Genomic DNA, 15,714 nt, shown 5'->3' on the forward strand with positions numbered 1-15,714 from the left:
TTTTCTTTCAAGAAAGCGCATTACCAAAATGCACTCTAATTACAAAAAAAAAAAAAAAATGCATTATTTGAAATGGACTAAATATAAACATGTGGAGAGTGTAACATAATATGAATATACATATATGGATAATAGAGATGCTATGTGCACATATATATGTTTAATCCATTGTATTATTGGATAATAAAATTAAAATATATGTTTAATCCATTGTGTTATTGGATTAAACATATATATGTGTAATATATTGTAATGTGTAATACAATAATATTATTGTATTATTGTAAAACAATTTAATTTACTTATTCAAAGTTAATTGTCAATTTTTCTTAACAAATAAATTAACATTACATTTAAAATTCTCATTTTTTATCGACTAATAGGTTCTGAATAATGCTAAACAAAACTGGCAAGTATTCATACTACATATTCTAAAATATTATCCTTGTTAATTATACATCTAACTAAATTTTAAATGAATTTCAAGTAACAATAAATAATTATCTTTATCTGCCTCAGAGAGATACAATATATGAATTGCATAATTTGTGTTATTAATTCAATCTCTTTGGCTCTAAAGATGAATCAAGCTAAAGATGTAGAATTGTACAAATATCCATCAAATGGCCATCTCATCTTTTTTGTCAACATATCGTGACATTTAGTTTTCATTTCTCTATATCATCTACCAATTCTAATCCCAGCAGAAGGGAGAAAATAACATTTAGGGGCTAGCTTTTCACCATATTCTAATAGTAACAAAAGGACTAGGACATCAGTCTTGGATAATGAGTTTGGGGGATTGATAGCTCATAAAAGCTTATGAATTTATCTTGAGAAGTAGTTTGAGAGGTCAGCTTGTCTCTTTCAACTTATAATGAGACTGGCAACTAAACTATCTAAATTGATGGTATCTTATCCTATTGCAAATGACCTTGAGACAAGATAATTCCATTTATTTTCTTGATAACCCAGTATAATAAAGATCTAGTCATGGTGGCTGGAGCTATGTAAATTTACCCTCCTTCAGCAATGACAGAGGTTATTGCTATATGGAAGAAAAAGTGAAGCAAATTTTCAACAGTACTTAATTTACTATTAGAAAATAATTTTGAAACACTTCAAAGGTGCCAAAGAAATACCACTTTACTAAAACTCAGGGCTGAATACAATAAAGACTATATGTGAGCAAAGTCTTCAGCATTCTCTACATGCTTTTTCTGTTATTCTCTTCAGTCTAAGAGCACATTGCCACATCCCTCCAAAGTCAGCTCTGTAAGATGTTCTATCCAAAACCTGTAATGAAAGTCCTGCCCAAAATTCTGCATCCTCCAACTACTCAGCACACAACTATGAAAGACATGATGCTTAGCCATTTACAATAGCCTGGTTTTGATTCCAATTTAAAGGGAAGTGTCAATATTTATCCACACCATAAAAACTTCTTCATCATTTTCTTGTTTATTGTCATCATTCAGGTTTGAAACATTTAAGGATTTAGTGGCTTTTCCTGTTTTTTCAATTTCCACATCCAATTATTTGACAACTTCAAGTTTTTCTGATCCAGGCTTATTTCTCTATAATGTTTTGCATAATTTCATAAGTATGTACATTCTCTGGCATCAATGACCAAGAATTCAACAAATTCTCGGAGGAGTTCTGAACAAACTACCTACCTAAATAAATAAACAAATGTATGGAACATTGCATACATTCTCACTACTGGTTATCTAATTCTGTTCCTCAGCCATCAGTCTTATTTCTCCAATTTATAATATACCCTACTGACACAGAAGCTCGTTGTCATCACTCACTTGCCCATTAAAACAAAACCAGGATAAAACCGTAACATCAATATCATCATAAGCCACGGTCCAGCATGGCAACAAATGGGACACCAGGTAAATAGCAATATATTTTCCTGGTTAAAAATGCGTGTGATTAGCATTTATGTAGCTGATGGTATATACATATCATTGTGTAGGAGATTTGTGTTTTTCTTTTTGAGTGATCAGGGTATAAACACCTTTTCACCTAGAAATGAAAAACGTGAGAGTGTCACTTTCCTGAGCTTTCTTGGATTTAGGACAAAATAAGTCATAGCCTCAACCAACCAGAGTTCTTGAAGCCTCAATTCTCCAGCAGCTCAAATGAAAACTAAGGATGAAAAGATGAAGCAGAAGCTGAGCAGCATCAATTCTGTCAAGAATGGTATAAGTGACAGTAATAATGGCTCATTCAATTTTCAGAGGCATCAATTGCTGATTCAAAGAGAGGCACTGTGTGCCCAAAGTTGGTGATGTTGGAAATACAAGCTGCAGTGTCTGTGACCAGAGGCAGTTGCCATGGTGTTTTCACAGGATCAGGTCCACAGAGAGATCTGAAGCCCTGCTTCTGGCTGAGTAGCTTCCTTGTCCCATTTTCTTGAACTCTCAAAAATTCTGTGAGCTTCATAATATCCTTTTAAGAAATTCATTTACTACTTACACTACCAAAAGCTGGTTTCTGTTGCTTGCAAAGAGTACCCTGAATGATGTAGTGGCTGTTTAAGACTACATGTAAATAAAGAAGTCTGCCTTATGTCTTGTAAAAAGTAAAGAAAGAATTTAAAATGCCCTGACTTAATCCTCCACAATACAACAACAAAATGAAATACTTACCAAAGGCACTTTCTTTGCCAACTGGAACTTGAAGTTTTAACTATCAGAAAAAGTAAAAATGAGTGAGTGGACTTAAATAATGTTCACATTTATGCTTGTCACTTAAAAATTTGATTTTTAAATTAATACACTTTATGTTTAGAGAAGATTTAGGTTCACAGAAAAATTGAGCAAAAAGTACAGAGTTTTTATATGCCCCCTGTCCCACACATGCACAGGCTTCCCCACTATCCACATCTCACACCACAGCAGTAGCTTTGTTAAAATCTGGGACCCTATATCAACAGGACATTATCACCCAAAGTCCATTGATTACATTAGAGTGCCTTCTTGGTGTTGTATACTCTATGGTTTTGACAAATGTTAAATAATATGTATTCATTATTATAATATCATAGTTTCACTGCCCTAAAATTCCTCTATACTGTGCCTATTCAACACTCCCTCCCCATCACCCCTGGCAATCAACGATCTTAATATTTTATCCATAGTTTTGCCTATTCCAGAATGTCATATAGTTGGAATAATACAGTATTCACCTTTTCAGATACTCTTCCTTTACTTAGTAATATGCATGTACATTTTCTGTATGTCTTTTCATGGTTTGAAAGCTCCTTTCTTTTCAGCACTTAAGAATACTCCATTGGATGTGCCACAGTTTATTTGTCCATTCACCAACTTAAGGATATCTTGGCAGCCTCTGAGTTTGGGCAATTATGAATAAAGCTATTATAAACATTCATGTATAGTTTTGTGTGGAAATAAATATTCAACTCATTTGGACACATATCAAGGAAGGCAATTGCTGGATTGTATAGTAAGAGTAAGTTCATTTTGTTAAAAATTTGCCAGACTGTCTACTAAAGTGGCTGTAGTATTTGCATTTTAATCAGTAACGAATGAGAGTCCCTGTTTTTCCATAGCTAAGCCAGCATTTGGTGTTGTTAGCAGTTCAGATTTGAGCTATTTTGACAGGTATATAGTGGTATCTCCTTGTTGTTTTAACAGAATTTGTAATTCCCTAGTGACATATGACATAGAACATATTGTCATATGCTGACCTGTCATCTGTATATCTTCTTTGGGGTGGTGTCTGCTCAGGTCTCTTGCCCATTTTTTAATCTGGTTGATCATTTTTTATTGTTAAGTTTTAAGATATCTTTACATTTTTCAGATTCCAGTTCTTTACTATATTTGTCTTTTGCAAATATTTTCCCCATCTGTGGTTTGTCTTCTCACCCTCTTGAATTTGCATTTTACATAGCAGAAGTTTTTATTTTTAATAAAATCCAGTTTATCAATTTTTTTATTATTATACTTTAAGTTCTAGGGTACATGTGCACAAGATGCAGGTTTGTTACATATGTATACATGTGTCATGTTGGTGTGCTGCACCCATTAACTCATCATTTAGCATTAGGTATATCTCCTAATGCTATCCCTCCCTCCTCCCCCCACCCCACAACAGGCCCTGGTGTGTGATGTTCCCCTTCCTGTGTCCATGTGTTCTCATTGTTCAATTCTCACCTATGAGTGAGAACATGTGGTGTCTGGTTTTCTGTCCTTGCAATAGTGTGCTGAGAATGATGGTTTCCAGCTTCCATATCCCTACAAAGGACATGAACTCATCCTTTTTTATGGCTGCATAGCATTCCATGGTGTATATGTGCCACATTTTCTTAATCCAGTCTATCATTGATGGGCATTTGGGTTGGTTCCAAGTCTTTGCTATTGTGAATAGTGCCACAATGAACATACGTGTGCATGTGTCTTTATAGCGCCGTGATTTATAATCCTTTGGGTATACACCCAGTAATGGGATGGTTGGGTCAAATGCAATTTCTAGTTCTAGATCCTTGAGGAATCGCCACACTGTCTTCCACAATGGTTGAACTAGTGTACAGTCCCACCAACAGTGTAAAAGTGTTCTTATTTCTCCACATCCTCTCCAGCACCTGTTGTTTCCTGACTTTTTAATGATTGCCATTCTAACTGGTGTGAGATGGTATCTCATTGTGGTTTTGATTTGCATTTCTCTGATGGCTAGTGATGATGAGCATTTTTTCATGTGTCTTTTGGCTGCATAAATGTCTTCTTTTGAGAAGTGTCTGTTCATATCCTTCGCCCACTTTTTGATGGGGTTGTTTGATTTGTTCTTGTAAATTTGTTTAAGTTCTTTGCAGATTCTGGATATTAGCTGTTTGTCAGATGGGTAGATTGCAAAAAATTTTCTCTCATTCTGTAGGTTGCCTATTCACCCTGATGGTAGTTTCTTTTGCTGTGCAGAAGCTCTTTATTTTAATTAGATCCCATTTGTCAATTTTGTCTTTTGTTGCCATTGCTTTTAGTGTTTTAGACACGAAGTCCTTGCCCATGCCTATGTCCTGAATGGTATTGCCTAGGTTTTCTTGAATTAATTTTTGTATAAAGTGTAAGGAAGTGATCCAGTTTAAGCTTTCTACATATGGCTAGCCAGTTTTCCCATCACCATTTATTAAATAGGGAATCCTTTCCCCATTTCTTGTTTTTGTCAGGTTTGTCAAAGATGAGATGGTTGTAGATGTGTGGTATTATTTCTGAGGCCTCTGTTCTGTTCCATCAGTCTATACCTCTGTTTTGGTACCAGTACCATGCTGTTTTGGTTACTGTAGTCTTGTAGTATAGTTTGAAGTCAGGTAGAGTGATGCCTCCAGCTTTTTTTTTTTGGGCTTAGGATTGTCTTGGCAATGCAGGCTCTTTTTTGGTTCCATATGAACATTAAAGTACTTTTTTCCAATTCTGTGAAGAAAGTCATTGGTAGCTTGATGGGGATGGCATTGAATCTATAAATTACCTTGGGCAGTATGGCCATTTTCATGATATTGATTCTTCCTATGCATGAGCATGGAATGTTCTTCCATTTGTTTGTGTCCTCTTTTATTTTGTTGAGCAGTGGTTTGCAGTTCTCCTTGAAGAGGTCCTTCACATCCCTTGTAAGTTGGATTCCTAGGTATTTTATTCTCTTTGAAGCAATTGTGAATGGGAGTTCCCTCATGATTTGGCTCTCTGTTTGTCTGTTATTGGTATATAGGAATGCTTGTGATTTTTGCACATGGATTTTGTATCTTGAGACTTTGCTGAAGTTGCTTATCAGCTTAAGGAGATTTTGGGCTGAGACAATGGGGTTTTCTAAATATACAATCATGTCATCTGCAAACAGGGACAATTTGACTTCCTCTTTTCCTAATTGAATACCTTTGATAGTTCTTTCTCCTGCCTGATTGATTGCCCTGGTCAGAACTTCCAACATTATTTTTTTTTATGATCATGCCTGTGGTATCAGGTCTAAAAACTCATCATCATATCCAGAGTCACCTAGATTTTGTCAGATATTATTATCTAGGAGTTTTATAGTTTTGCATTTTACATTTGAGTCTATAATCCATTTTGAGTTAAATTTTGTGAAAGGTGTAAGGTCTGTACCTAGATTTATATGTGTGTGTGTGTGTGTGTGTGTGTGTACAAATGTTCATTTATTCCAGCACCCATTGCTGGAAAAAAAAAACTATCTTTGCTTTATTGTATTGCCTTTGTTTTATGTCAAAGATGAGTTTACTGTATTTATATGGGTCTATTTCTGGGTTTCCATATTCTGTTCCATTGATCTATTTGTCTGTTTTTTGTCAATACCACACTATTATTTTTTACTGTAGCTTTATAATAAGTAAGTCTTATAGTCAGGTAGTGTCAGTTTTCCCACTTCATTCTTCTCCTTCGACAACGAGTTGGCTCTTCCAGGTCTTTTGACAAAATCAGTTTGTCAATAGCCATGAAATAACATGACGAGATTTTTGACTCAGACTGACTTGGTTCTATAGATCAAGTTGGGAGGAATTGACATCTTGACAAAATTGAGTCTTCCTATCCATAAAAATGAACTATCTCTCAATTTATTTATTATTTGATATCTTTTATCAGAGTTTTATAGTTTTCCTTACATAGACCTTATACATATTTTGTTAGATTTATACATAAGTATTTTACTTTGGGAGATGCTAATGTGAATTGTAATGTGTTTTTAATATCAAATTCTGCTTTTTCAGTGCTGGTTTCTTGGGCAATTAGTTTTTCAGATAGCTAAAATATTCTGTTTGTGTGTCATATGTTTTTAGAATCATAACTTTTGTAATAGATTTTGTATCTATTTTTATCCTGTCAATTCAAATATCTAATTATTTATAACCTCAGGCAAAGAACATAGCATTTTAATCTACTCACGAAGAAAAAGAAAATACATAATATGTCTCCTCTGAATCCATCATTATGTATGACAAATAAAGCATGATCCTTGCCCTCAAGAAAGCTTTCTGCCTAGTTTAGAATATAGAAATGAAAAGAGTCAACATGAAGTAGCAAAGTGGCCAACATTGTCTAAAGAAAGACGGTGAAAAATGCATGTATCAGTAATGAAAATTTTCCATTCGATTTTTATAAGCTCTTATTGAAGTCAAAACCAAAACTGTCTTACTATCATTCCCTAGATTTTAGAAACTTGCAAAGTTTATAAATGAATAGTAAAAACAATTTCAAATGTAATATTCAAACTTCTGTAACGGTGTTTTCTTGAATGGAACAAGGGATATACCGCTATTAGCTGTATTTCTTTTACAATCGCGATCTCAAATCATGCCTGTGACATATAGATGCTGCTGTTAAAAAGTTAGTTAGCATTCTTCTTTATGATTTTTTAACCAAATAGCTTTGAGAGAAATTTATCTTTACTTCTCAATTAAGGGAAGGAATTTTTAAATAATGTTAACAGCTCAAATAATAGGTAAAGGTGCCTTTTATCTGAAGGTCCAAGCTGAATAAAATGCCTTGAAAATAAAAAAAAGAGTAGAACAAAGAAACAAAATGTTTTAACAGTGAGCCTTTTTCTCCAGTATGGGATCTCATACTTCTGCTAGTTCTGCCACTTTCATTCAGTTAGCAGTTTTCACCGTCTCCAACTGATTGCCAGATGCCTATGACAATATTTCTGTGTGTACACATTAAGCAAGATTGTTGTTGTTATGCTTTATTCTTTATTTATGTTAATGAGGCAGAATCTACACAGTGGAGAGCAGGAAATTTTCCATCCTGATGGATAAATAACATCTGTGGAAATTTTAAACATTCAAAATGTATCTGTCTTGAGCAACATGAGCCACCAAATTTTAATGACAGACATACAAACACATTCATCCAGAACTACCTGACTGGATTAAAAATTCCTATCCTATTAAAATAATATGTGATGCTTTCTGTGCAGGCGTAATTGGTATTGATGTGGGAGATGAAGTATCAGTGTAATATTCCACGATTAGTTGTGCAGATCTGTTCAGTCCCCCTTACATGCTCAGAGCTATGAATAGATTCAGTGAGTTAAATCTCAAAAGCCATTCAGATGGGATTCAGGCATTATTCTTTAATCATTATTAAAACTGAAGTCTACAGTGGGAGGGGGAAGTGGAGGATGAAAGCAAGGCTGAACTAATCATACTCTTATTCAATCTCTCAGGGAGTCTTAATTTAAGCATTTTTTCTCCTGGGGTGACTCTGTCCCTCTACTCCACTTTCCCCGAAAAGACAGAGCTATCCCATGACTATGGTCCTCACAATGAAGTTCTTTTTTTCTTTATTTATTTGCTATTAATTTAAATTATTATGGCTGTGTTACATCTTCGTTTCAGTCCAGTACTGTGGTGCAAGTTGTAACATTTCTGTTTTCATTTCAGAAAGCTTCTATTATTTCTATCTGTGGATAAGGTATAGGAGAGGAGGGGAAATAAAGTGAAAGAGTTGTTAGCTTTTCAATGCAGTTATTGCTTGAAGTTAAAATATGCATATGCCTGTCTGCCCCAATCCAGAATAACAACACTAGATTTCCTATGTTAAAAGATACAATAAAAAGTAATGTTTTTAAAAATAAGTTTTATTAATACCAGTAAAATTATTTTTTAAATAAGAATTGCCCAGTTAGAAATAATTTCAAGTATCTCATGGAATTCAATAAACTTTATTTAGTAAAATAAACGAAATTTATCCATTGTATAGAACATAAGAATGGCTTCTAAACTATCTTTATGCATCTGGCTAGATGGGAAAACGCTCTTTCATTCAATAGTGAAGTTATCTCTTGTAAAATCAAACAGATTTAACCACCTCTAACTGCTGATGTGAATAGTTTGGGCCAAAAAGCAGACTTATGGATTCAATTGTCATTTTTGGCTTCTAAAATAGAGCCAATCTGCCAAATAATAATAATGGTCCATGTCTGTACTTTGCTTTATGCCTGTTATCTCACCCCTCATGTCACAGCCTAAGTGGCACTTCCTCCGTGCCACTTTTTCACCTGCCCCTGTGTTAAGCTTTGTATGCCCAGAGCAGCATTTAATTTTCCCATGGCTATACTACTGCAATTACAGTTACGTTTTAGATTCCAGTGAACTGTCTCACTCACCCATTAGGCCACCTTTATGCCTACGCCATTCAAAATTTTTTGAGGTAATAAGTGGAGTGCCTGGCACATGGTACCCCATTATAAATATTTCTAATATTGTTGTTGACAGAATGGAAAGAGATTCAGAGAGAATAAGTGAATATCAAGACAAGACAGAGAGTCAGAAAGTCCCAAATGCCAGAGCCAGAAGCAGAACCCAATCTAGAACAGCCTTGCAGGGACTAGAATTTGTCACTGCTAGCATACTGCTTTCCCCACAACATGGTCTTCCTCTCTGGGCTGTGGACAGAGACAAAGATTACATTTGGCAGTTGGCTACAATGCAGACATCATGAAATGTTCTCCTTATTTTAGATGCATTTCATTCTCAGAAAGGAATATAAAAGATTAATTTAAAAGACCAAAAGTGGCAAAGCTGAGATAGTTTAAGGAACAATATAAACAAAAATAATAATCCTGCCAATCTAACAATTTATGTCACCTTGTTGCTTTTTTTTCTGAGCAGACTAGATACTTAAAAGCATGCTTTGAATTCAATTTCCACATAATGTAAGCTCCTCTAGGAGATGAATATTCATCAACAATTAGTATTTCTAAGGATGCCTAGCTTGCTCTGTATCTCCTTGTAGAGCACTTCATAAAAACAGGTATTATCATTTATCACTATTTATTTTGCCCCAGATGTGAATTTTAATGTATCTAAAAGGGCTTTTGCTTAGATACTGAGAACACTGCCCTTTTTTTTTTTTCTTTTCCCATACTGGCCCAAAGACTCTCAGAATAGGGTAGATTACCCTTAATTACTAGAGGGTGTGTAAACAAATTCCCACAAATATGGTTAATTTTCTTTCAATTTCTGAGACTACTGGAATTAATCCAAACACTAAAAGTTTATGTCCAGGCCATTTGCTGAAATAATGCTATGTACATTTTCTAAATGCCTAATTGATTGAAAAGTATATTACAAAACTGTTTTTCACTTATTCTGCAGCTGTGCATTCATGGTGTTTTGTTTAAAGAAAGAAAAAAGTCTTCTCAGGAATTAATTGACACAAGCCAGAACTTAGTGGCCAATTTAAGCACTATCTTTCATTTTCTATAAGATCCACTTTGTGAATAAGTAGCTCCATTATTCTCAAACCCTAGCAATTTAGGATGTGAATACCACGTGAAATGTGACATTTTCTTATCCTGCAATACCTACTTGAAAATGAATAAGTGCTAAATTTTGTTTTGCCTAGGAATTAAATGCTAATAACCTGTCTGTCTTGATGCAGACTCCAGACGAGATTCTAATATGACAAATCCAAGAGTTAATTCATCCTGTTGTTATCTACATTCCTGAAACTAAACTACAACATGGATCTTTTGTTATATAATTTACATCGAGTCCCTAAAAGATATATGAATTGAACAAGATGATTTTATATGTATATTACTTAAGATTTGCAATTCTGCTCAGGAGAGTCTATTAACTCATGTATGGCCCAGCAGTTTTTTTAAACAAAAGGAAAGAAAAAGAAAAATAAGCCCAAGGCTATCAAATTATCATTTGATCATTCCAAGTGAGATTATTTCCTTCTGATCCCGACTCAGGTTTCTTCTTTATATTAAATTGAACAAAATGAAATACAATGATACAACTACAACTTTAGCACAAGTAAATATATACATATTTTTTCCAGAGTTTATTTTTAGTTGAACTCAACCCTACAAGTCTTGGGTATCAGAAAACAAACAAGTCATTCATAGATGCTTCTCTCAAAAACTTAAAATATAATTGAGAAACCCACACCCAGTTGTGATTTTAAAAAGCTGAATATGAGAAGAGTAAATGTATAGAGAGCTTTGGTAGCACAAATGAGAACATTACTTCAAATGGAGAATATTATACATGAATCATTGATTCACAGAATGAGTGGGTCCCTGAGCAGGAAATAGAAGGAAGGCTAAAGAATTATGACGCATAAATGTAGAAGAGGGAAAAGCTGAGGAAAAGCACAGTATGAACACAAATACGTCAGGTGGATTTGGGGACAAATTATATTACCTCATTAACTTAAACATAAAGTAGATCAAATAGAGTAGGAGACACGTATGGAAGTGCTACCACTGGCAGAAAAACCTATCCTTCCTCCTCCTTCTTTACCTGACACAACCTTCTCTTCCATTCTCTAGCTCCTTCAGTGAACAGTCCTATTTGCCCCTCAACACCCAGGCACCTGAGGCTGCAACAAGAGTAGCTATTAGTTATCTATCACTGCATAACACTTTACCCCCAAAATATAGCAGCTTGAAACAATATACTTTTTTAATCTCATCGTTTCTATAGGTCAAGAATCTTAGGGCATCATTGCTGGGTCGTTCTGGCTAGGGTTCTCTGATAAGGCTGGAGGGGTGAGCTGTTGTCCAGGGCTATAGTTGCCTCAAGGCTTGATTGGGACTGATAATTCACTTCCCTATTTACTCTTATAGTTGTTGGCAGATTTCAGTTCCTTACAAGCCATTGTTGGAAACCACCATTTCACCATGTGTGCTCTCCATATTCTGCCTGAGTGTCCACGTGACATGACATCTGGCTCTCCTCAGAGTGAATGATCCAAGAGTGATCACAAGTGAGAAAGAGAGCACACAAGATGGAAGCACAGTCATTATAACCTAAACTTAGAAGTTACCTCCTATCAGCCAGGTGCGGTGGCTCATGCCTGTAATCCCAGCACTTTGGGATGCTGAGGTGGGCGGATCACTTGAGGTCAGGAGTTAGAGACTAGCCTGGCAAACATGGTGAAACACAAAAAATTAGCTGGGCGTGGTTGCGGGCACCTGTAATCCCAGCTACTTGGCAGGCTGAGGCAGGAGAATTGCTTGAACCCAGTAGTTGGAGGTTGCAGTGAGCCAGGATAGCACCATTGCACTCCAGCCTGGGTGACAGAGGGAGACTCCATCTCAAAAAAAAAAAAAAGAAGAAGTTACCTCCCATCACTACAGCCATAGGCTATTGGTCAGTCAGACCAACCCTGATACCATGAAGGAGAGGACTACACGAGGGTGTGAATATCAAGAGACAGAAATCATCTTAGGTCTTCTGGGAAGCTGACTGCCACTGCAAATTAAGCTCTGTGTTCATGCTGAGTGTCCAAAGTCTAAGCTGGCCAGGGAGTCATTGTTATCACAGACCCATTTCAGCACTTTGGAGCTTCCAAGCAGAGCAGTGCCAGGGTATAGACCACCTGGATTTAGAGCACTTGGATTTGAATTCAAGCTTGCTATGTTAGTAACCATGTCACCTTGAGTAATTTACTTGACACCTCTGATCCTAAACTTCCTGATCTAAATAATCTACATAATCGGAATAACAACTGTGTAATAGATGATGAATTTAAATAGTCAGTTTAAATGCACATTAATTATATGTAAATTAATATATAATGTTCACACATTGATAACATGTACAATATTATATACTCGAAGTATATGTATCACATGGAGATTCCAGGTTTCTTGATTCTGTTGCTTGCTATTCAGAACATTAATTTTTTTTTTAAGTTTTTGGCTTCCTTAGGAAAAAAGCATATGATCTTTGTTGTCTGCAGGCTTCTGAGGGCCCTAAATAATTTTATTATCTCTCAAGGATTTATATTAAAACTAAAGTATATGATCCACATACTTTGAGTATATAGTAGATAAAAACAGAGCTAAATAGTTTTTTTTTTTTTTTTTTTTTTTTTTTTTTGAGACAGAGTCTCACTCTGTCACCCAGGCTGGAGTGCAGTGGTACAATATCGGTTCATGGCAACCTCCACCTCCTGGGTTCAAGCGATTCTCCTGCCTCAGCCTCCCGAGTAGCTGGAATTACAGGGGCCAGCCACCACTCCCGGCTATGTTTTGTATTTTTTAGTAGAGACAGGGTTTCACCATGTTGGCCAGGCTAGTCTCGAACTCCCGACCTGAACACAAAGATCAAAACCATTATCCTTTACAAGGATGTAGGAGACAACATTAAGGCTTTGCTATTGGATTGGTATTGCCTGACTTCTTATTTTGAGAAATAATTATATTTCTGAAAAATATAATAAATAGAAACAAATCATGTAATGCATGTTGAAACCTGTTTTAGTTTCCTATTGCTGCTGTAACAAATTATCAGAAACTTGGTGGCTTAAAACAACAACTCTCTTACAGTTCTGGAAGTTAAAAATCTGAAATAAGTGTTATGAGCTAAAATCAAAGTGTGGGCAATCCTGGCAGTACTGCATTCCTTATGGAGGTTCTACAGAAAAAAAATTTTTTTTTTCCCACTTTATAAGCCAGCTGCATTCCATGGCTCGTGGCCCCTTGCTCTATCTTCCAATTGTAACCTCCATATTCTACTTCCATCATCATCTTCTTTCTCTAACTTTGACTTTTACCTTTCAAGAGCCCTTGAAAGAACTTCTCTTTCAAGAACTCTTGTGGTTACATTGGGCCTACATGGAAATTTCAGGATAAGCTTCCCATCTAAAGATCTTTTACTTTATCACAGGAGTAAAATCCCTTTTGCCATGTAAGATAACATATCCATAGGTTCTGAGATTAAGATGCTGATATCTTTGTAGCTCATTATTCTGTCTACCCAAAACCCACAGCGAGTTTTGTTATGGAATAAAAACCTCTACATAGATAAAAAGCATTTTTACAATTTTGTTGTTTCAAATATCAGATTTACCTGTGGTAAAAAGAATGATTTGATCATAAAAATCACAGGGATTTTAAAAGATATTGCCATTGGAAACTCAAATTGTATTTATATAGGATATATTAATTCAGATAATTATTTTGAGCATCATAAAGCAAGTCTAATTATCTCTCTCTTAAAAATCAAATCAGCATTCTGTTTCTATAATCTCAACTATATTGCTGCTACCCTTTAAAAACAAAACAATAAGAACAAATCTCCTTTTAAACTTTAAGTATTATTTTATTGGCTACAGCTAACTTTAAATTTTAATCAGGAATAATAGTGATGGTATTCAACATTTTGTGCTTATAGTATATTGCTATACTTAAAAAGGCATTAAAATATTCTAACTTAATATTTCTACCATAGTTATTTTACACATTACTTTAAAGTTCATTTGCTGTAATGCATGCATAATACCTCATAATCATTTGTGCAAATGCCATTTAATTGATTCAATTAAAATAATTATAAGCCAACTGATAAAAAATATTTGCATCTTAAGATGGAATTTTCAATTTGTGATTATGAAATAATAATATTTCTAGGTGAGGAGATAGAAACTTTTCACATCATATTTAGTGATATGCATGCATTATAATTATATTTGTGCTCGGTAATCAGATAATTTTTAGAGCTGTATCTGATTTTTTAAATTTCAAATAATTTCTTATGTAATATGTTGTCAGTCAAAAATCCTGTTATAATTCATTTTGAAATCAAATGCCATTATTATTAATGGTGATTCAGAGATAATCAACTAAAAAAATGGAGGCTTTGTCTACACATAATAAAAGTACTCTGATTAAGGAAAGACTACCCTAGGTTACCAAGTCTATACTCTGTTGAAAATCCTGCACAGGTTTTCCACAAAGCCGTGATTCTTCACAATGGCCACACAATAAAATCTTCTAGTATCTTTTCAAATTACCATTTCCTGGGCATTAGTGAGATTATCCGGGTGGCGGGGGAGGCTCTTGGCATCACTGCTTTGTTAAAAACTCACCAAATAATTTTATGTGCAATCCAGGTTGAGAATGATTGCCATGAGCAAATAATGATAGATGACAACCTGCAACTGTACTGCTTAGTCATCTGTAGTTACCTACACTTAGGAACTGAGTGTCCATCCAATTCATTGATGGTCGTTCATAATACACAAATTCCCTATAATTTTATATATATACAGTAAATAATTTATATATATTTAAATTTACATATACACACGGTGAATTCATATATATATATATACACTGTAAATGTATAACCAATACTGATAATGATTTTCTTTTTTTCTCCCAGCCAATTGTTTTTAATTATCACCATTCTTCAAATTACATTACATTTTTAGACCTAGGTAAATAGAGTCAAATCCAAATCAATTAATGACAAAGAAATATTTCCTAAATTCATGTTCTCCATAATAATCACTATTGTCTGAATTTCTATCAAATGGTAAATGTCCTAAAAATAGAAATTTAAGAATTTTTATGTATTTATTTATACATGTGGGAAAGGAGTTGCCATTGAATGGACAACCACTACTATGTACCCAGAACTATGATAATTACTTTGACTAATTTAATTTTTTAAATGACCCCTTTGAGGTAATATATTACTGTTTGTGGTCTTTTTAAAATAAATTTATTTTGACAAAATTAATAAATGATTATTTTCATTGAAATAATATGAATAATTTCTGGTGACTCTGTTTCATTCAGTCACACACACACACACACACACACATATTTCTCTATAGAAAATATATAGCATTATTTTGTGTTTTTTGTTTGACTTGTTTTGTATAAGAGTCATTATGTTAATGTTGACTTTCAAGGATTTTCATTATTCTTTTT

General features: G+C 34.5%; 1 long non-coding RNA gene across 3 annotated transcripts in view; it reads right to left on the bottom strand.

Moving 5' to 3' along the window:
• Nucleotides 1–7,952: 7,952 nt before the first annotated feature.
• LOC109026850 (uncharacterized) overlaps nt 7,953–15,714 on the bottom strand; it is a 198,960-nt gene continuing 191,198 nt past the window's right edge. For all 3 annotated transcript variants that reach the window (XR_010133670.1, XR_010133672.1, XR_008679830.2), the window contains one exon: nt 7,953–8,436. This is a non-coding gene — a long non-coding RNA (uncharacterized lncRNA). The remainder of the gene's footprint in view (nt 8,437–15,714) is intronic.

Source organism: Gorilla gorilla, chromosome 4 (assembly GCF_029281585.2).
Source record: "Gorilla gorilla gorilla isolate KB3781 chromosome 4, NHGRI_mGorGor1-v2.1_pri, whole genome shotgun sequence".
NCBI classification, from domain to species: domain Eukaryota; kingdom Metazoa; phylum Chordata; class Mammalia; order Primates; family Hominidae; genus Gorilla; species Gorilla gorilla.